Source organism: Panthera uncia (assembly GCF_023721935.1).
Source record: "Panthera uncia isolate 11264 chromosome B2 unlocalized genomic scaffold, Puncia_PCG_1.0 HiC_scaffold_24, whole genome shotgun sequence".
NCBI lineage: Eukaryota > Metazoa > Chordata > Mammalia > Carnivora > Felidae > Panthera > Panthera uncia.
In genome coordinates, this window is record NW_026057580.1 from 15,139,465 (window position 1) to 15,162,354 (window position 22,890).

Genomic DNA, 22,890 nt, shown 5'->3' on the forward strand with positions numbered 1-22,890 from the left:
TTAAAAATGGTTAAGATGGCACATTTTACTGTACGTGGGGTTTTTCCCACAATGTTTGAAAAGTGGTAATGGACAGCATCGACAGAAATGAAGGAGTGCAAAGGGCTCGCAACATTCTTTCACATCGCCATAGGAAACGACGAAAAAATAGGATTGCTAGCCTCGATAACCCACCATTAGAATAAGTGTGCTTGACCAGCAGCACAGAAAACGCAGAGTTGGACCCTGCCTTCCAGCTCTTACCTGGTTTCCTGGGTGTACCTTAACCCTCACACAAGTCCTGACATCCCTGACAGGCGCCCACACTTGGCCCTCTGGTCTGCAAGAAGAGAAAAAAGGCATTAGGGACAGGATAAAGACTACCACAGGCGTGGCCTACGTGTCAGCAGCGATCCTTTCCAGGGCTTTCTAGGGAAGTAAGAAAGATAAGCAATGAACCACATACAACTTTTGTGTTTACCTTCTCCCCTTAGGTGAACTTCGGTCCTCTCCCGTCGCTACCTTCCCACTTGCCAAAACTCCTTCGAAATCTACTGATGTTAACTTTCTCTGAGCAGCAGCCTATGCTCCAGATTGTTCTTATAGATTCTTGCTTCTCAAAATGTATCTTCTTCGGGTCCTATTCCTTCTGGCCTGCTCTGTGCGTTCTCAAAGTGATGGATATTTACGCTTAGGGCAGTGTTTTTCAAACATTTTGACCAGGCTTGATAAAAAGAAATATATTTTATAACATGTGCATGTATAGACACACATATAATAAAATGTAGGAGTATGTATGTATAAATAACAGAATAGTTAAATAACAGAACAATTCTGTGAAACAGAACTTAATTTCTGAGACGTGCCCTTGGACATTTCTATTTGTTTTTTTGTGTGTGTGGTTGCTGTTGTTTTTATTCAAATTCCAGTTAGTTAACATACAGTGTAATATTAGTTTCAGGTGTACAAAATAGTGATTTCACACTTCATACATCACTTGGCGCTCATCACAGCAAGTGCCCTCCTTAGTCTCCATTGTCCATTTAACCCATCCTCCCACCTACCTCCTCTCTGGTTAACCATCAGCTTGTTCTCTTTAGTTAAAAGTCTCTTGGTTTGTCTCTCTCTCTCTCTCTGTCTTTTTCCCTTTTCTCATTTGTTTTGTTTCTTAAATTCCCCATTTGTGTAAAGCTATTTGTCTTTCTCTGACTGACATATTTCAATTTAGTGTAATACTCTCCAACTCTACCCATGTCATTACAAATGGCAAGATTTCATTCTTTTTTATGGCTGAGTAATATTACACACACACACACACACACACACACACACACACCACATCTTTATCCTTTCATCAGTTGGTTATTTCCATATCTTGGCTATTGTAGATAATGCTGCTATAAACATCAGGGTGCATGTATCCCTTTGTATTCTTCAGGGAAATACCTAGCAGTAAAATTTTTGGATAGTGAAGTAGTTCTAGTTTGAATTTTTTGAGGAATCTCCATACTGTTGTCCAGAGTGGTTGCACCAGTTTGCATTCTTACCAACAGTTCAAGAGGACTCCCTTTTCTCCACATCCTCGTCAACACCTGTTGTTTCTTGTGTTGTTGATTTAGCCATTTTGACAGATGTGAGGTGATATCTCATTGTGATTTTTATTTGTGTTTCCCTAATGATGAGTGATGTTGAGCATCTTTTCATGTATGTGTTGGCCACCTGAATGTCTTCTTTGGAAAATGTCTATTCATGTCTTCTGTCCATTTTTTAATTGGATTATTCATTTCCTGAGTGTTGAGTTTGTTAAGTTGTTTTGCAGATTTTGGATACTAACCCTGTATTAGATATGTCACTTGCAAATATCTTCTCTAATACCATAGGTTACCTTTTAGTTTTGTTGATTATTTCCTTCACTATGCAGAAACTTTTTATCTTGATCAAGTCCCAATAGTTCCAATACCTTCTTGGAGTGCAGCCACATTGCAGAGGAAGCCTGTGCTCTTTCCAACCCCATTTTCACTTTTTCTCCACCTCCAGGGAAAACATTTTAATGTCAGTTCCTGAGCACTGTTTGGACCACGGTCTGTAGTGGTGAAGATTTCAAAGAGGGAAACAGTCTCTGTGCATGTAAGGTGTGATCTAACCCGTCCTTGTGCCAGGGTCTGTGTCCCAGTGGGAGGCTTGCCCTCATATGGCTCTTTCTCTCAATTCTCCCTCTCAATCTCTCTCTGAAAAATCTTCTTTCTCACCTATGTTGTCCAGACTGGAGGCTGCAAACCCAACCCAATAAGGCCTAGATGACAGCCTGGGCATCGTAAGGAAACTCTTTCTCATACTTTTGGCCTCTTTATCCACTCTTCCTCCCATGTGGAGGGTGTATTCCAGGCTGGCTCCTCGGACTTGCTAGAAATGGTAAACTGTCACTTACAGTCAGGATTTCAGAACAGTGATTCCCAGTCACCGCTCTGTAGGCCAATCATGAATAGCTAGACTATAAAACAAGATGGGGAAAGAAGAAGAGGATGAGAAAAGAAAACACTGGGAAGCTCATTAGAAAATACAAGTGTCTGCATCCCACCCTAAGCGCACTAAATCTCAAACAGGCTAGGCCCAGCCATGTGCATTATTAAAGTTACCAAAAGATGCTGGCCTCCAGGCAGGTTTGAGAGTTATTATTCTAGACTGGTTCTGGGATAGGAAAAAGGAGTTCTGCCCTAAGGCCAACCCCGTGATTTGAATTCTAATTTGGGGTTTGGGACCAAAGCTCAAACTAATCAAAATGTTTTCTTTGCTTCCTTGGTGTAAACACCTCCTCCTTAGATAGAGTTGGAAGACTGGATTTCAGGTAAATAATGGCTAATGTTTCAGTGTTAAGTATGTGCCATACAACATTTGGGACACAATTCATTGTCCAGAATTATTCGTTGTTTTTCTGAAATTCAAATTTAACTGGGCATCTTCTATTTGCCAACTAGTCACAGGTGGGAAAATGGTACCTCAAGGCACGTGGATCAAAACAAGCACTGTAGTTGAATTGTCCAGGGTTCAGTTACCAGCTTTGATATTATCAAGTAGATGCCCTCTGACATTTTCTCAGGCTTCCCGTACCTCAGTTTACTAACCTATAACATGGAGGAAATGGTATATAATTCAGAAGCTCTTAGGAGAGTTGAATGCATTATGGCATACAAAGTAACCAAAACATACCTGGCGGGTGATAAGCCTCAATTATGTTAGTGGTTAAAATGAACATTACTAATATTTCAATTTCAGCACCAGTTTTTACAGTTACTTGTTGAATTGTGTCAGAATTTGACTTCGATTGTGAACCAAATTAACTTACCAAATAAAGATGCTCCCAGGTCGGTGGCCCCCGCTATGTAAATAGAAGGATGGATTTCAGCCTCAAGGTAATACAGTTTCATAGTAACTGAATTATCTGACTCAAAGGAGAGTCATCAACTCTCAAGATGTCTCTAGATGTCAAGAAATACTCTGTGTGTGTGTGTGTGTGTGTGTGTGTGTGTGTGTGTAGGGTACGGTAATCTTAAATCCCACTTAACATTGCCTTTACTCGAGGCAACCTTCGTGGTATTCTCAGGACTTCCTTTCCAAACTGAAAGGGTCCTGATTATTAAAAATTCTCTGAATCCGTGTGCCTTAGCCACAAACAAGGAGCTGTTGTTGTCATCAGAGTATATGTGTTTACATCACTTGCTTTTGGCAGCTGGGGGCCAATGATGCCTGAGCCACAGCTGTGTTGGCACTGGCTGCAGAGGGAAGGCTTGGCCATGGCAAGACTCTCGTCACTTCCTTGAATTCATTTAAGTGAATTCATTCCTGATAATCCCTGTCCTTCAGTTTGCAGAGAACAATCATTAAGATTTGCTGTTACGCCTGTGGAGAAGGCTGTCCATTGTCTCTCCATTCTTCCAGTTATGTATTTATGGGCTCCAAATATTATTTATTTATGTCAACAGCTGTCACCTTATCAACAGCGGTCCTTAGTTGGAACTGCTCACACCTACACTTCCCAGAATTTTTAGCAACATTCTAATCTTAGGCACAGTTGACCCGTTGGGCTGCTTTCTTGGCACCAATATTTATGGGATTGTTTCTTCCTCCATAAATAGAAGAAATCCTAGTAGAGTTGTCTCCCTCCTCTCTGTCTTGGGCTCACATGGGCACGTGTATACAACACACACACACACACACACACACACACACACACACATGCTAATGCAAAGAGCAGATCTCCAGCTAGGATCTGAAAGAAATGACTCAAATAGAAGTGCTTGTTTTACAGGCAGAGGACCTATACAACCTTGGTTTTATTTCATGTCTTACTTTATAACTCTTTGGTAACATTTTCATTGGATCTGTCTTTGTGTAGGAATCCTTGGGCCTTTTGCCTTTGAGAAAATTTCTTTGCGCTCCTTTAAGTAGGCAGATATAGTAGAAAAGGTGAAAAGATAGGTGGGGACAGAGAAGGCAACCCATTCACATCTGGAAAAATGCTGGGAGGTCTGGTGAACCTTATGAGCTAGACAAACTCCTTCTGGAAGAACTACAATTTAAAGTTATTTAAAATCTTGGGGGGCCTGGGTGGCTTAGTCATTTGACTTCGACTCAGGTCATAATCTCACGGCTTGTGAGTTCGAGCCCTGTGTCGGGCTCTGTGCTGACAGCTCGGAGCCTGGAGCCTATTTCAGATTCTGTGTCTCCCCCTCTCTCTACCCCTCCCCTGCTTGCATTCTGTCTATCTCTCTCTCAAAAATAAGTAAACATTAATAAAATTTTTTTTAATTTAAAGTTATTTAAAATCTCAGTGAGTATCTGCATAAATATGTGTGCACAGTAAATTTTAAGCCCGTATTTCACATTTTAGCAGGTTTTTTAGCATGCTTCTGTTGTATAAACATAGTGGAAAAGACCTAGATTAATTAGAATCCAACCCCAGGTTTGTCTCTTATCTGTCAGAACTTGTGAAAGTTAAAAAACAAAACAAAACAAAACCTTGCTGGACTCAGTTTCCTCCTCTATAAAATAACCAATAGAATAAGGTGAGTTCCAATCCATTCACATTCAGATTCTATTGTTATATGCCCATTTCCCAAGTTCTATTTGCATATTATTTATTTATTGTTCTTTTCCTTAGTGTGTGTCAGTCATCAAATAGAACCTGGGAAAGATAAAAAAAAAAAAATTACTGGGCTTTATACCTGTTTTCTCCTCAAACTGGTTATTCTAATTCTGGAACATCTTTGGAAATGGGCTGAAAACCTACTAAGAATGATGCCCTTGGGTTGAGAATAGAGGTGTGATTTTTAAGAATCCTAAAACTTTAAGCCTGGAAGAGACCAAAGGAATGAATGACTTAGCTCAGTCATTCCTTCCCCAGGACACTTTACCAATCTGCTAAACTCTAATTTGAGAGCTTCCAATTTCCCAGGCACCGTGCCAAGCACTGGAGGTTCACAGCACAGTCAGGTGGGCTGTTCATACACCCTAACTCTACCCATTAAGAGAAACTCCAAAAGCAGCGATCCAAACCCACTTTTGAGAAGAACTTCTGGGTTGCTGGGGTCTCTGTTTCCTATTTAAACTCTCCAACATTGCATCGAAGGGATCTCCCTTCAGAGTCCAGCTTGTGACCTTACCTCCTCCACTGATCCTTTTTGTTCCAAAAATTAACATACGTTTTACAAGTCTGTGTGTCCTTTGCCACTCATGGGAACTTCAGTTGCAGGGGATTACTCCTAATGCTGGTGCTGTCAGCCTAGCACGGCTGTGTGTTCCCCACGAACAAAGATTCTGGGCTTTTTTAAGTCATTCCATCTGTGCTTTGTGTCTTAGTTACAGGATGAACTGTTGTTCTGAGCTCTTCACCCAATATGGATGTTCTAATACAGTTCATTTCCTACAGACAAGTCCAACTCAATCCCGTTGTAAGAGCCTGACTGCCAGCCTCAGGGGTTGGCTCTATTCCAACGCCTTGTAACTGAAGCTTTTCTCCTGTCACTCTTGGTTCGGTAGAGTCAACATTACCACCAAGCCCTTAAACGATGATCAATGGCATTCCAGAGAAGGTGCCAAGCTGTTTCTTCCAGCCAAGCCTTCAGCTCAGCAATGGGGACCCAGCCTTCCTGGAATCCCCAGATGGGGTTTATCTCCACTCTTTGTCACATGACTCCATGGGTAAAACCCATGAGAGGAATGTGAACTTCCTCTCATATTGTTCCTTTGAAAAAGTATTTGCATAGCACTTGAGGGAGGTGATGGTTACATAAGAAGAAGAAATAAGAATAATTCTTTCTAGTTTACAGAATACTTTCATATGGATTGATCTAGTTATCTTGGCAATCTTGTAAATAAAGTGGGAATTATTTCCATTTCACACTTGCAGAAAATGAAAAAGGCAGGCCTGAATCCTACATAAAGACTTATCTTTATGTTTTTATGTCTTTATGTCTTTATGTTTATTCTTTAAAGACATTTTTATTCTTTAAAAAGAATTTATCAACTATTTCTCTAAATTTCTCTCCCCAAAACAATCTAACCTTCCTCTTGGACTTTGAGCCAATGCATTTTGTGGCTTGGGAGATGATTTTAAGAAAATCCTGATTGTTAATTTGATCTCCATCTGACTTCCTTACGAATAAGGTTTCTTTGTTCAAGAAAAAGAAGAGTATACATTTCAAAGCAATCCTTCTAACAAATATGAGTGTCTTCAGTGTCAACAGATGAAAACACACTTTATCAGGCCTACTGGAAAGAACCAGAGAACAGGCTTTGTGGCAACTTCTTATTGAAAGTTCAGATTAAAGACGTAACAAGCTCTTCCTGGGTATCTTTTTAAATAACACAAATATCCAACTTCCATTCAATGCTTAGAGCCATAGAGTGGTAAATCTTAATTATATCAAATACACCAAAAAACAATCATTCTTTGTTTCCCTATGCCTAGTAACAGTATTTTCATCATAATTTCCCAATGAGTGAAAGTTTTTCAATCATATTCCCCAAGTGATTCTTCTAGAAATAGAACCAGTTTCCTGGCATTCCCCCTACCTTGCAAATATTATGGCAGTTGATATTCCAAAACCTTCCAGGCTCCACTCTATGTTCAGATAAAGACGCATTATGGTGGCAAATTCGTTATTTGGACTCTTACCATCTGCCCTCAAATGTTCCTTCTGTGAAACTTCTTGCATATCCTTAATTCCAAGCAAATCGGGATTTTTCCAGGTTAGAGTGAAGCCCTGCCTCTATGCACTTTGACTTCTGATCCGCATGGCCAACGTGCCCTCCTCGTTTGTACCCCTGTCCACACCCCAGTGAGGTGTGGAAATGCCAGTTTCATCACCCTGTCCCCAGCATCTTTTTTTAGTGTTTGCCAAATCGATAAGCAAAATTTTTTTCTAATTGCTTTAATTTCCATGTCTTTGATTATCACTAAGAATAAGCATTGCTTTTCAGATGTTTATTAGCCATTTGTATTTTTTTTTTCCTGGCTTGACTTTTTAAGTCATTGTTCTAAGTTTTTCTATTGAAATGTTTACTTTTTCTTAAGAACTGCTTCTTTGGAGCTTTTATGTAACATGGATATTGGCTTTTTTTTCACTTCTGTTATAAATCTGTGTCCATTTGTCTTTGGTCTTTTAACTTTTTATGTTCTGCACAAGAGCTCAAAATGTTCATGAAATCACATCTGTTGATCTTTCCCATTTTGTATTTTAAACTAGAAGTCAACCTCAAAAAAAATGTTTTATAAAATGATTATAAAAATATTCTATGTTTCCTTCTAAACTTTCATTTTAAAATACATTTAAACTTTTAATCCTTCTGGACTTACTTTAGGTTTTGGTATGAAATAGGCGTTTACTTTCATTTCCCCCCCCAAATGAACAACCAGTTATCCCAACTATGTTTCTTAACTGAACCATTCTTTTTCAAGACACCTTGATAATTCTTTGACAGTTTTCTTTTTTTTCTTTCTTTTTTTTTTTTAACATTTATTTATTTTTTAATGTTTTTTTTTTTTTTTTTTTTTTTTTTATTTATTTTTGAGACAGAGAGAGACAGAGCATGAGCAGGGAAGGGGCAGAGAGAGAGGGAGACACAGAATCGGAAACAGGCTCCAGGCTCCGAGCCATCAGCCCAGAGCCTGACGCGGGGCTCGAACTCACGGACCGCGAGATCGTGACCTGGCTGAAGTCGGACGCTTAACCGACTGCGCCACCCAGGCGCCCCAACATTTATTTATTTTTGAGACAGAGAGAGACAGAGCATGAACGGGGGAGGGTCAGAGAGAGGGAGACACAGAATCGGAAACAGGCTCCAGGCTCTGAGCTGTCAGCACAGAGCCCGACACGGGGCTCGAACTCACGGACTGCGAGATCATGACCTGAGCCGAAGTCGGCCGCTTAACCGACTGAGCCACCCAGGCGCCCTTCTTTGACAGTTTTAAAAGCCACCTTGTCACATAGTGAAATTCTGATTTATGTATCTGTGAATTGTACCACTGTGTCGTTTTTTTTTGTTTTGTTTTGTTTTTTTGCCATTTACTTGTTTAATTGGTATCTTGATCAACGATACAGTAGAGTGTTATATGCCTAAGAATTATATCGTTAAGTTTCTTATGGGAAACAATTAGCCAGATTCGCTAAGAGATTAAGTATACAAAAGTCTTCAAACAAAATTAGGCTAAACTACAAACACAAGTGTGCAAGGTTTTCATAGAAAATATAATCTCCTCAAGACAAGGTCTCTTTACCCAAAACTTCGCAGGTGTGAACCTGTTCCATTGTGACCAGTTATCCTAATACCACAAATTTACAGTAAATGGGTGCTTATCCCTAAACAATAAAGGAACTTATATGATCAGGGTTTTTTTTTTTTTATTTAATCTTAGTATAAAAAAGCAAATAAGGAAATTATCTTAGACTTTATTTAACGTCTTAATTTTAAAAGACTTTATTTAAAACAAAACAAAAAAACTAGAGTTTCCAAGGTGTGTGGGCCTCAGAGATTAAAAACTGACATTTACAATGAGGACCCAGAGATACCATGGGGGCCTGAGAACCCTCATCAACGAGATTTCACTACAGTTTCACAATTTGAGGGCTACATACCTCACTGCTATTCTCCTCTTTACTTGTTATTTATTCAACTGCCTACTCGTGGGGAATTTACTCCAACCTTATGAAGTTCCAGGCACTGTCACACTGATTCTTACGGAATTTCATTCTCAACATCTCAGAGCCCAGGTTTCCACCTGCCATTGAACAGGACCCCCTGAGATTATCTTTGGCTTTGAGGGGAGAGGGGTGGTAAGAGGGCCTCCCTTCCCCACGGGTTTTGTGTACCATTCAGCAAAGCTAGAATCAGCCGTGCATGTGACAGACTATGTTTCAGGCCATGATACTATAGACCTTTTCCACTATCCCTCCAAGTTTCTAGGTGTTTCATAACTATTAAGAACAGGTGTCTATCTATCCTTGAACTGTAGAGACCCTGACATCCTGTGAGCACTTCCCTGCTCAAACACAACTAGAACTCCCCGATGTGTTTGGGAACAGGTTCCCCTTTTCTGTAGCTATGGGTTTTTCCTGCCAAAGAGCTTGAGGAAGAAAACAAGGCAGAATATTGTTGAAGTGGTAAATACATGTTTAGATTGGCTGGACTATGGTTTCCTAAGTGGCATTAAGCAAAACTGAGAATTCAGTGACATTGTACCCAGGATTCCACTTCTCCACTGTCTGAGTTCTTCACCCTTTATGGCACACCCCTCCCGCTGGTAATGCCCTTCGATACTCAGTACCCTCTGGCTGCTTCCGGTTTACTGTTGCTCCCAACCAAAGTGCTAAATCGGTCACTTATAGACCCTAGTTTAAATGAATGTGTTCATTTATTTTTTTAGGAGAATATTTACATTCCTTTAATTGTGGAATGAATGAATGACATCAGAGGGCATGTGGATGCAAAAATCTGGTGTTCCCCTTACCCTCAGCACAGCAAGAGACAAACTGTGTAATGGGAACCCTACCCCTACTTTAAAAAAATAAATAGGGGTGCCTGGGTGGCTCAACCGGTTAAGTGCAGACTCTGGTTCACCTCACATCAAGTGAGGTTCAGTTTGTGAGATTGAGCCCCACAGGGTACATGAGGTCCACTTCCGCATTGGGCTCTGGGCTGACAGCATGGAGCCTGCTTGAGATTCTCTCTGTCCCTCTCTCTCTTTCTCTCTGCCCTTACCCTGCTCATGCTCTCTTTCTCTCAAATATAAATAAATAAAAATAAACTTTAAAAAAATTATAGAAATTGACTGCCATTTTAGAGGGGCAGGGCGTGTACACCGGTGAGGCATGTCAACAACAGTTCCCATCAGTTTGTGGCTGTGTACAAAACAGAAGTGTTTGCAAGTCAACCTGGTAAATCTCAACATGCACATGCTCTGATTTTAAGTCCTAATGCTTATTGCCACCATTCAGCAAATTTAGTAATCAGAGCACGAAAAGCTTAAACAATGTGCTCAAGGTTATAACCCTTGCTAGTATTACTAAGTGTAGCCATTTTGTAAGATTGCTCTTAATTTTGATTATGGTTGTATAAGTAGCAGTGGTCTGTTACAGAAAAAGAAAAAAATAAACAAAAGGCTGTGCAAATATTCTAATAAATTATAGAATATATGCTTATCTATTTTTATTATTTTTCCTATCTGTAATTTCGCAACAATGTGTGTTATTATCAAGATTAGTTTAACAGGTGTCGGCACAGAAAAGCCACAGGTATCGTTTATCTATATCTCTTCCACCTTGATCTTCTTGCTGTACTTTCTCCAGTGACTTCCCATATCTAGGATATCAGGCTCACATAAATGAATTTTTCATTTCAAAAAAAGGAAAAGGAAAAGAAAAATTACCAATTTTCAAGGCCCATCAGTCAGAAAATAGAGAGTTATCGCTTTATATATATTAGTGGGAAGGAGCAGGGAAATGATTGTAAGGGTCAATGTTTGGATTTTTTCTCAGTTCAGGGAAGGAGCTAAATTGCAAAGTACTTTCCAGATTTATACTGGTTCATGCAAAGCTTATATGAATTCATTCTAAAGTGAAAATAAATTTAATCTTCTCGAGCATATTTGTATTTTAAGAGATTGCTAAAGCTAATATATTACTAACCAGTGGAAGTCGTGAGACTGATATTTATAAGTTTCCTTGGTGGCACCTTCTTTATTCCAGCCAATCTACCTCCCAGGCACACCCGAAGAAGAGGGTACCCCTTATTCTGTGTTATAATCGATAGGGAGACGTGTGTGCTTTGAGTCAGCAAACCTGGAGTCTGCGAATCAGCAAATCCCCTCAATTTATATAGTCACCAAGAGGATGAACTCTCTGCTCGTCTCTGCTTGTTGCTTTTTCCATCCTCTGTTCCTTTATTTAGCCTTCTTTGGGAAATGGGATGTTGAAATCAGAGTTTTCCCCGGGGGAAAGGGATCTCAACTCAACAGGCAGTACTGGGTGATAGCAATACACAGTCTAAGGAATCAAATCTCAGCTATTGGGCTTACCTGGTGATTCCTCTCTTCACATCACAGCCTTAGGGAGCCCCTCCTCCAGTGTACCTGTGGCTCAATCACTTCTTAATGCTGTTTGGAAAGACATCGCTAATACCTGACCAGCAGCTCACTGGCATTCATGCAGGTCCACTGATTCATAAGCGACTCCTGGTGCATGTTGCTGCCCTTGTAGGCAGACAAGCCCAGGACACACCCCCTTCAAGAAGGAAAAGAGAAATACTTTTATGCTGCCTCTCCCTCCCACTTGGAGTCAATACCAGGCCTGGTAAGAGGAAGGAGATCTGAGCCCAAGACCTAACGATTCTTGCAGCAGACAGATTTCTGAAACCACAAAAGGAAAGTGGGGGGAAAAAAATGCTCTAGGGGAACGCGGAACACTTCTGTCCTAGATCAGTTTGCTATCAAATGCCACTCTGTCGAGCTTTCATGTCCAGCCTCAGGACACCCGCGGGTCATACCCCATAAAGCGGAAGGAATGCGGCCCTTCATGTATAATTCCAATGGCGGGGGAGGTGGGCAATTCCAGTGGAGTGAAGATAGGGGTCAATATTATTTTTCCTTTTCTGACTTCTTTCCCAGACAAAGGAACCTCAGACTTACCCGTGGGATAATATGGAATGGGGGCTGGCAAAAGAGAACAACAGCGTACATGCTGAGGGTGGAATGCTCTTTGGCCTTAGAAAACCTAGAATGGAATCATTTTAACTTTTTAATAAATGCTTCTTTGCTTTCTAAGGACCCATCTGATTTGAAAATTACCATACACACGTACACACACACACACACATATATTTTTTTAAGTGTTTCTTTATTAATTTTTGAGAGAAAGACAGCACAAGCAGGGGAGGGGCAGAGAGAGAGGGAGAGAGAGAAAATCCCTAGCAGGTTCAGCACTCTCAGCACAGAGTCTGAGGTGGGGCTCGAACTCACAAACTGCGAGATCATAACCTGAGCTGAAATCACGTGTCAGATGTTTAACTGACTGAGCCACCCAGGTGCCCCTAACACCCTTATATTCTGCAAATGACTTGAGGTGGCTCACCCTGTCAATGCATTTAAAAACATTATATTGGACTAGAAATAAGGAAACGTGAACTATAAAAGTTCTATGTACACTACACAAATGATAGAAAGGGAAGCTATAAAGTAGAGTGTCAATGAAGAAAAAGAATGCAAATAGAAACCTATGAGGTATCTACACTATTTTATAAATTTGAAGCTTAACTTTAGGAGAAGAGCTTCCTAGCATTCAAGAAAAGGGGAAGTCAATCAGGTACATTATTCTTAGAAGAGAAAACATTCATCTTCTTCAGAAGGAGAAAATGGTCTTCAGAGCACTGGATTCTAATAGAAATATCTCTTTTAGAGTGAACAATTCTCCGAATAAAATTGGAGCTCATAATTTCATGCTGAAGACCTTTGGTGTCAAGAAGGCCTAAACACAATGTGACCTTCTTGTTTCCAATACCAATTGAGCCACTTGGTCTATAGCATAATTTTTCATGATCAGGTCTAAGTCTGGTCCAGTGGAGAAGTTATCAAGAGAACAAAGACAACTTGACAACCCCTAACTGTTCAAAGGCATCAGCCATCCCTCCTTTGTCGGCCACCAGCCTGGGCAAAATAGAGCTGATCTCATAATCTAATCAAGTCAATGTCACTCTCTGCTGTGCCCTTTCTGCAGGGTTTTGCGCATTTTCCAGATCCACCAATTGCAAATGGAGACCAAATTTCCTTTCAGTACAGAAGGTTGAGGGCTTCCAGAAGGTCCTCACTCAGCTGATCTGATGTCTGAAGTTCTAGGATTAAATGCCATCTTTTCAGTTCAGTGCTATTTGTTTCCTATTGTCTGTGTTAAAATGCAAGTGCATGTAGGAGCACAGAAGTCACTGACACCGTAGTGGGAATGTGTTTATAAAATGGTACTAATAGTCTATTAACTACTTAGGGAGGAAAGTGGCCGTGGAATTGGAAGGGGGTCAGGCGAAGGAGTAAGACAGACAAAATGGCCAATCACTCTGGAGCTTAATGGGGGAGGGCTTGAAGCTCAGATAGAAGGTCTGTTAGTGACCTCCAGCTCATCATGTTGCAAAGCCCAGCAACTTCCTAGGGGCTGGCATGTGGCCCTTGGAACCAAAGGGATCCCTATAGTTTCTTCTTAGACCGAAAACACTTTAGCAGATAGTAGAAAATTAGGCACCCAATAGACATCAATAATTCCTTGAGTAGATTGGTTTTGGAGAAAATCTGAATCCAAACAAATGAATATATTTAATTGTTAATTCCGCATTTAATGGAAGGAGATCATAGTATGCCCAATATTTAGGTTGTTTCACAAATAGGGTGTGCTTTTGAATTACTGACGGGTGACTCACCAGTAAGCCACTTACTCAACCCTCCTAGTTTCCTCCTAACCATCTACTAACACATGCGAGGCTGAATTCGATACTTCCTGGTTAGGTTATAGGGCTCCGGAGTCCCTGTGGAGGACAGAAAGCAAAAGAGAGTAACACGGGTTTTTGCACAGTGTGGAGCATGGTGACATATCATTCTTCTGAGCCCAAGGAGAGCTGGTCTTCTGGGAAGGCAGAGTTGAGGGAGGCTTGCTCCTCCGGTACAACGGCAACTCTCCTTTGGCTGCAAAATCGCACACACTCCCCTGTGAAGCAGGTACAAGGTGTCCACCTGAGCATCCAAAGGCAGCTAAACGAATGTGTTTTGGTCCCTCTGGTATATTTTACATCGTCTGCTCATCTGGACCACAGAACTTCCTTGACTAAACCAGCCCCCAGCCCCGGCATCCTATAGATAGATGCCCAAGAGAACAAGGAGGAAGACCAGGGGGCCGAGGAAGCACTTTGAACCCTGTCAAATCATCTCTCTGTTTGCGTTGGTTTCCTGGGCAGTCTGATGGCTTGCTTTCCCGGTAAAAGAGTAGAGTCACAGCAATAAATAGCAACAACCCTGAGGCCCCGGAGAAAGGACAAAGCGAACAGAATCTCGTTATTGGAACTAGTTTTCTAAATCTTATCACACCTTATCACCAGGTGTGAGGCACTATCTGAATGTGGTCAGCAGGTGAGCTGGAGAGGATCCTGGAGGGCAGTGTTTATCCTTCAGAGGTGCTAGGAGGTCTCTGCCCTTGGTCTTAGAGAAGCTCTAATCCAGGGGCTGTAAACACAGTTGGTCGCCTTGAATGATATGGTGACTCGAGGGTGTGATAGTCCCTGAGCTGTTTCGGGTGGCTTTATTCCACACTGTGAAATGATTAAATGCAATAAGAAATATTTCAAGTATAATTTAAAAAAAAAAAACAAAACACAAACCTGAAAGGAACAGTAAAGAGAAGAGTTGAATGTAAAATGTACATTATAGTGAGAAGGTTTTCCTAACTAACAAAGATTTTATCAAAACTGATACAGTCTTTTAACACTCAACACCAGGGCTTAAAAAATAAAGAGAGATGGGAATTATTAAATTATTTGAGGATAAAGCTTAGTCAAAGGGGCTTATGAGAAACTGTTTGGGGGTGGTATTTAATCATTGTAATGCTACTTAGCCTGAATATAAGGTATACTCAAATAAACAAACGGAGAGCTCACAAAACTGTAGGAAATCTTTTCCCATCCATATCACAGACAAGTGTAGCAATCTATACACATGAACACTGGCCTGGGCAGAAAATCAGAGAAGAGATCAACAGTCAAGCACGTAGTAACAGCCCCCATTTACTAAGCACTTACTATGTTCCAAGTAGTGTTCTGAGCAGTTTCCAAGTGCTTTTATACTCCCAGCAACCCTCGAGGCAGTTCCCACCATCATTCCCCTTTTATGGGTGAGGAAATGGAGGGACAGAGCAGGTAAGTAAATGATGGGCCTGCCTTCAAAGTCTGTGTTCCTCTTTTTTGTTGTTGTGAATTTTTTAAGCTTAGTTATTCATTTTGAGAGACACAGAGTGCATGGAGGAGGGGCAGACAAAGAATGGGAGAGAAAACCCCAAGCAGGCAATGCACTGTCAGTGTGGAGCCTGATACGGGGCTCGAATTCACACAACATGAGATCATGACCTCAGCAGAGATCAAGAGTTGAGCGCTTAACCGACTGAGCCACCAAGGCACCCTGTGAGAAAAGGCAGGTGAGAAATACAAACAGAAGTGTCCAACCTTTCCAAAATAACCAAAGAAAAGACCAAGGCAACATTATGGTCTTAGGCACTAATGAGACATAGCATTCTTATCAGCTGAACCTTTCATAGTAAAATGAAGGGCCACCAAAGCCCCCGGAGAGAATCCACGTTTCCATTTCATTCAGCGAGTACGCTTCACGTGTCCCTAAATTCAAAGCCCTGGACAAACTTAGCAAGGCCAAGCAGAATTCCCCCATTGCCTGTCATCAGTTTAGAGCTTACAGGGTTTGAATGCCAGAGGTAACACTGACTACGAAAATCATGAACTTTGTTTTTTTTTTCCCTCTGCCTGTCTTTAAAATGAGAATTACACAACATCAAGCAACCTTCTCTCTAGACTCAAGGGACCCTCCCGGTGTGGCGGGGACAGTGCAGCCACAGGCAACAGAGCCCATCCACTTACACTCAACCTGATGTGGAAAAATCCATCCGCGGGTCGGGGCAGCCTCAGTGGAAATGCTCAATCTGATGCAGTTTACAAGAATCCTGCTTTGACCATGCAGGTTCTAGAACACCAGACCTTTAACAGGAACGTGCATTTCTCCACTGGCCTATAGCGCCAGACAAAAGTAACACAAACAAGGCTCCCAAACGACAGTCAGGAGTCTGCTGGATTAGAGGCTAAAACCCAACAGACTGTCACTCCATCTCCCAAGGGAGAGATCCTGTGGGTGAGAAGCTCTCCCAGAACAAAATAAATCCGATTCTGTCCCTGGGCATTTTTTCTTTGTCATTGTGGCTGTACTCAACTTCCTCATGAGGACAAACATCTGAAGAGGCGGCCTGAGATGAAGACATTCTATTTTTTGCGGAAGTATGGTTTCTGTTTAGCAAACTGCCAGTTGACCCCAGGGTTTCGGAATGTCCTTTAAGCAAAGGGAGACATCTAGTGGCCAAGATTTGCATGTTAGAAGAGGCCACCTGTTCATAAAATCACTGTAGGGTACAGAGGTTCAGTTGCCTTGAGGATTGGACTAGGGCACTTGGCCAGAAGGGAGTAGAAAGAAGGAGTGATCTGAATCAGGTAACCCCTGAGACCCTGAGTTACTTTGTTCAGATGCTTGGCAGGGATCCTGCTTGTGGTGGAATTCATTCATTCATTCATTCATTCAGCTATCTTATTAAATATTGACTAGATACAAGACTGCTAGGCCATGGGGACCTCAAAATCTATATATACTGCCTTCAAGGATCTTGTAGCTTAGTAGAAAGACTAGACCAGCAACAATCAGTTAAAATACATCATGATAGGGGCTGAGCACACTACGTTATAGTAGCCCATAGAAAAGTCACTTAAATGAATCTCCAAGGGTGAGAGGAATAAATGTCTAGACCGCAATTCCCAAACTGGCACCCTGTGGACCCCATCTGGCCTCCAGATGTGTTTTGCTTGGCCCATGCAAAGTTCTTAAAACTCTGAATTAGTTGCTAACATTTTAAACAACAGGGGATTTCACATGAAAATCCAGATTACAGCTTCTTTTGAAAAATGACAAGATCTGACAGCATGGTTTCCATATTGCTGTAGGGAGATATTAAACTGGAGCTGGGTAGGGGCTGCTCACCTTCCTGTTCCTGTTTCATAGCAATGAAGAATTTACTTATTTCAGTGAAGTTTTGGTAGATTTCACACGAATGGGGTACAAAAGTCAAAATTACAAAACTCTATTCATTGAAAAATTAGTCTCCTGCAATGCCTTGTTCTACAGCCAACAAATCGTCACCTACAAAGGCACTCACTATTGTTACCAGGTAGAGATTGAACGTATCCCTCCCTAACCCCTCACATCAAAATTAATTTCATCTGTTTTACAAATTTTAAAACAAAATATAGAACTACAAATACTAGAAGAAAACAAAAAAAGTTATTTTCTTTGTATTCTTTAAATAATATGTTCATTTATGATTAAGGCATTTTGTAAAGAGAGACCATAATTCAGGCATCACAAACACAGACACACACACACACACACACACACACACACACACACAATTGATATTTGACTACATAAAAAGGGGGAAAATTCTTCTTGGCAAAAAATACAATGAACAGCATCCAAACATAAATAAGCACCTAAAAAAATATTTTTGATTTATATCAGAAATGACTTTTTCTTGAATATGTAAGTAGTCCTTATAAATCAATAAGAAAAAGACACACCAGGGGCACCTGGGTGGCTCAGTAGGTTAGGCATCTGACTTGATTTTGGCTCAAGTCATGATCGCATGGCTCGTGAGTTCAAGTCCCATGCCGGGCTCTGTGCTGGTGGCATGGAGCCTGCTTGGGAGTCTTTCTCTGCCCCTCCTCCCCTCTTGCTTTCTCTCTCTCTCTCTCTCTCTCTCTCAAAATAAATAAATAAACACTAAACGAGAAAAACATGCCCAAAGACACAAATGGGCCAACAGGAATAAGCCAAAAAAAGAATACAAATAGTTCTAAAATATATTAAAAGGATGAAAAGTGACGTTTCACCTCTCAGGTGAGAAAAAATTCAGCAGAAATGATAACATTTGTGCAGGTGGGAAGAAACAGGTGGTCTCATATGCAGCTGGTGGGTGGATAAACTAGCAAGTCAGTATCAAATTTTAAAACGTGCTTGTCCCTTGGCTTAGCAGATCTACAGGCAGCCTTCCTTTAATGCATCTCACTTGGTTGTGCTCCACAGATAATGTGGTTTTTTTTTTATAAACTGAAGACTTGTGGCGACCCTGAGTCAAGCAAATCTATCAGTGCCATTCTTCCAACAGCATTTGTCCATTTCATGTCTCTCTGTCACATTTTGGCAATTCTCACAATATGTCAAACTTTTTCATTGTTACTGCATTTGTTACAGTGACTCGCGATCTGTGATTATAGCTCGCTGAAAGTTCAGATGATGGTTGGCAATCTTTAGCAATAAACTGCTCTTTAACTAAGGTATGCGCACTGTCTTTGTATACATAATGTGACTGCACACTTACTAGACCACCATACAGTGTGAACATAACTTTTATATGCACTGGGAAACCAAAATTTTTGTTTGATTTGCTTTATTGCTCTATTCACTTTATTGCGTTGGTAAGGAACCAGACTGGCAGTATCTCCAAAGCATGCCTGTATCTCCGGAAATGTAAGCTACAGATATGCTTGCCCATGTGCAAAATGATATCCACACAAATATGCCCGGTGCAGAATTATTTCTGATATGTGGAAATTAGAAGCGGTATAAAGTTCCATTAATAGATGCGGTGGATTGTATTTGTTTACAATGTGTTATATGCTCAAACCATAAACCTTTTTCCTGTCTGTGTCAAGCAATTGAAATTCTGAAATTGTTACTACAATGTCAATTAGCTAAAGTTACAACGGAAATTGGTCCTGAGAGTGGGGCAAAAGCTCTCATAAGAGAGATCTGAAAATATATGGCATTAGCCTCTGGTCTGCCGATAGGAAGCAAGGAAATTTATTGGAAAAGAACGGAGGCTGTGTATGTAATGCAGTGAAACATTTTATGAACTTGGATGGCAGATAACGTGCTAACCAAGCTTGTGGCTTTAGGCAAAGAAGTTAGAATCCCTTTTAGTGCAACAGTGGCTCTCCTGACAGGGCAAGCCTCTTTAAGATATACTTGGCTTTTTACCTATCTTATTCCAATTAGCTCTAGGTGCCTGTGATATGATTAATAAGAAGAAACATGTATTTGGCCTTTTCCCTGTGCTGGCAAAGAGCTCCTAAAACCCTTCGAATTTCCTAAGTAATGAATGCAGTAAAATTGTCTCATGTTAACGAGATGATTTTTGTTTAGCACTAGGATGCAGGGTGGGGGAGGCTGGTTGCCAGGAGAACCAGCTGAGTGGTTAAAGGATTAGAACTTTTAACCCCACCGCCCTGACCTCCCTCCCGGGGGAAGAGATTGGTGCTGGAGGTGCTTGAATCCATCGCCAATGGCCGGTGATTTCATCAACCATGTCCGTGTAACGAAACCGACATAAAAATCCAAAAGGACGGGTTTCAGAGGGCTTCCAGGTTGGTAACCATGTGGCGATTTGGGGAAAGTGGCACACTTGGAGAGGGAACAGAAGCTCCAGCCCTCTCCCCAGCCTTGTTCCACGCATCTGATTCATCTGGCAGTTCCTGAGTAATATCCCTTTATAATAAATTGGTAATCTAGTAAGTAAAATGCTTCTCCGAGTTTTACGAGCCACTCCAGCAAATTGAGCAAACCCAAGGAGGAAGTCATGGGAACCTCTGATTTATAGCCAGTCGGTCAGCAGTACAGGTAACAACATGGAATTGCAACTGAAGTGGGGGGTGTGGGACACAAGTGGGACAGTCTTGTGAGACTAGCCCTTAACCTATGGAACCCGACCCTATCTCCAGATAGACCGTGTCAGAATTGAGTTAAATTCTGGGACACCCAGCTGGTGTCCAAGAATTGCTTGGATTTCTGTGGAAAACCCGCCCCCTGCCCCTCCCCCACACACAATGGAACGGGATGCAGAACTTTTAGTGCCAGTAGTTATGAGCCCAATTCTTTTCCAGACAGATAACCTTGAGGGAATCGGGCTTCAGAGGGAGAGGCACACCTTTGGCCTCTTTTCCCTGAGCACTTTTTCAAAGGAGAGTATTGACTTAGAAGCACCTTAATCAGGGGTGCCTGGGTGGCTCAGTCGGTTGAGCGACCAACTTCAGCTCAGGTCATGATCTCACGGTTTGTGGGTTCGAGCCCCAGGTCGGGCTCTGTGCTGACAGCCTGGAGCCTGCTTCTGATTCTGTGTCTCCCTCTCTCTCTGCCCCTCCCCCACTCATGCTCTGTCTCTCTCTGCCTCGGAAATAAATAAACATTAAAAAAAAAGAAAAAAAAGAAGCACCTTAATCATTCCAGCTCTTCAAGCAACAGGTTTGATGGCCCTACCTTGACTTGCTTCTAGCCATGAGTCTTAGCTGTAATTGGTCCTAATCACTGAAGGTCCATCTCACTTTTATATTTTACCAGTTAGAGGTAGGAATTAGTTACTAGTTAGAGGTGGAAGTATGTTGCATCTTCTAGTTGGAATTTTTGTGCCTATTTTTTTTCCTTTTTGCACCTGTGTGAGAATTCGTCATTGCTTTCTTGCAACATGTAGTCTAAGCGGGCCAATAGCAGCTAAGGCATGCTAATAATTGGGGTTTCAGCTATCTAGCCATTTTTCCCACACCAATGACTGAACAATCCATCTTTTCCTCACTGTTTTGAGATGCCACCTGCATTAAATATTAAATTCCTGGGCATCTTTGGGCCTACTTATGGACTTTGTTCTTTTCATTCATCTGTTTACTCGAGACTAAACTCAACACTATTTGCTGTAACTTCATGATATATTTTCGTATCCAATACAATAAGTCTCCCTTATCATTCTTCCTTTTCAAATGTTTTTCTTTCCAATGTTTAATAATTTTTTATAGAGGGGCGCCTAGGTGGCTCAGTCAGTTAAGTGTCCGACTCTTGATTTCAGCTCAGGTCCTGATCTCACAGTTTGTGAGTTCCAGCGCTTCGTGGGGCTCTGCATTGACAGCATGGAGCCTGCTTGGGATTCTCTGTCTCCCTGTCTCTCTGCCCCTCCCCCACTCACATGCTTGTGCATGCTCTCTGTCTCTCTCAAAATTAATAAACATTTAAGAAATACTTATTTCTGGGGCGCCTGGGTGGCTCAGTCGGTTGGGCGTCCGGCTTTGGCTCGGGTCGTGGTCTCACAGTTTGTCGGTGCGAGCCCCACCTCGGGCTCTGTGCTGACGGCTCGGAGCCTGGAGCCTGCTTCGGGTTCTGTGTCTCCCTCTCTCTCTGCTCCTCCCCCACTCGTGCTGTCTCTCTCTGTCTCAAAAAATAAAATAAAACATTAAAAAAATTTTTTAATAAAAATAAAATAAAGAAATATTATTTATTTATTTATTTATTTATTTGAGAGAGAGAGAGAGAGAGAGAGACAGAAATACAGCATGAGCAGGAGAGGGGAAGAGAGGGAGACACAGAATTCGAAGTAGGCTCCAAGCTCTGATCTGTCAGCACTGAGCCCCACACGGGGCTCGAACTCACACACCTCAAGATCATGACCTGAGCCAAAGTCCAACACACTTAACCGACTGAGGCACACAGGTACCCCATTAAGAAATAATATTAATGTTATACATAAACTTTTGAATAATTTTTCCACATAGACTTTATTTTTTATTTATTTTTTGAGTGTTAAATTGTTTTGGATTTTATTTGTTTGGGTTTTGCTAACTGATAATAGGTATATGACAGAATTTGATTTGGGGCTCATTTTCATTGTAGCATATGAAGTTAGGAGATAAAGATATCCTATGTGTATATATATATCTTTCATTCCCTCTTAGTATTAAAGGATATAGTTATTTATGAAAAATAGTAATATAGTGCCTTTGTCTTATAGAAGTTTACAACAGAATAAAACAATAAATTGACAAGGTATTATTAGGGTGATGAGTGAAGTTCTTTCCTAAGTGCTCATATTTAAGTTGAAGGATGAGAACGATAACTATATTACTATCAATATATTGGGAAAATTGGGGAACTATATTCTGTATTTCAGAGAGAGAGCATGAGAAAGAGAGAAAAAATATTGTAAAGATCTTTAAACAGGAAGAAAACATGACACAATCCAGAGAATGTCAGAGGGATTTAAGACAAGAAAAAAGTCAAGAGAATGGAGAGCCACTAATAGTCAGCAGGTGAATTTGAGAGTTTGGAATTTCAAGGCCTTGCAAGTCTTGTTTAAAATAAGGCACAAAATTAAATATTATTGTAAGTAATATTAAGCATAATCCTGTAAAAATTTCAAGAGGGGCATTCATATGATCTGTTTGGGATATAAAAGGAATACTCAAGATGATGTGTGAAGAATGAAGGACTAAAGAAGAGAAAATAAGGCAGTAGAGAAACCAATTTAATGGTTAATAATAATAGTCATTTAGACATTACTAAGGTTGAAGAGGAAGATGGATGCAAATATGTTTTGAGGCGATCATTAACCTAGATGTTGAATTCACCAAGGATGATGATAGAAGTATATAGGAAGATTATGAACCATAAATATTCCTAAGAAGGAGGCCTCTTTTCCCAAAGTATATGGTGTCAGAGAAGTAAATGTTTCCTGCTTATGTGTG

General features: G+C 41.0%; 1 protein-coding gene across 3 annotated transcripts in view; it reads right to left on the reverse strand.

Moving 5' to 3' along the window:
- The window catches only part of ADGRF1 (adhesion G protein-coupled receptor F1), a 51,580-nt gene extending 35,099 nt beyond the window's left edge, over nt 1-16,481 (reverse strand). The window contains exons 1-3 of one of the 3 annotated variants that reach the window (XM_049653773.1): nt 16,150-16,480; nt 11,552-12,245; nt 244-319 (exon numbers count right to left, since the gene is read on the reverse strand). The gene's annotated coding sequence lies outside the window, so the exon portion shown is untranslated. Of the gene's footprint in view, nt 1-243; nt 320-11,551; nt 12,246-16,149 lie in introns of all 3 variants that reach the window. The other 2 variants (XM_049653775.1, XM_049653772.1) reach the window with 2 other exon arrangements.
- Nucleotides 16,482-22,890: the final 6,409 nt, after the last annotated feature.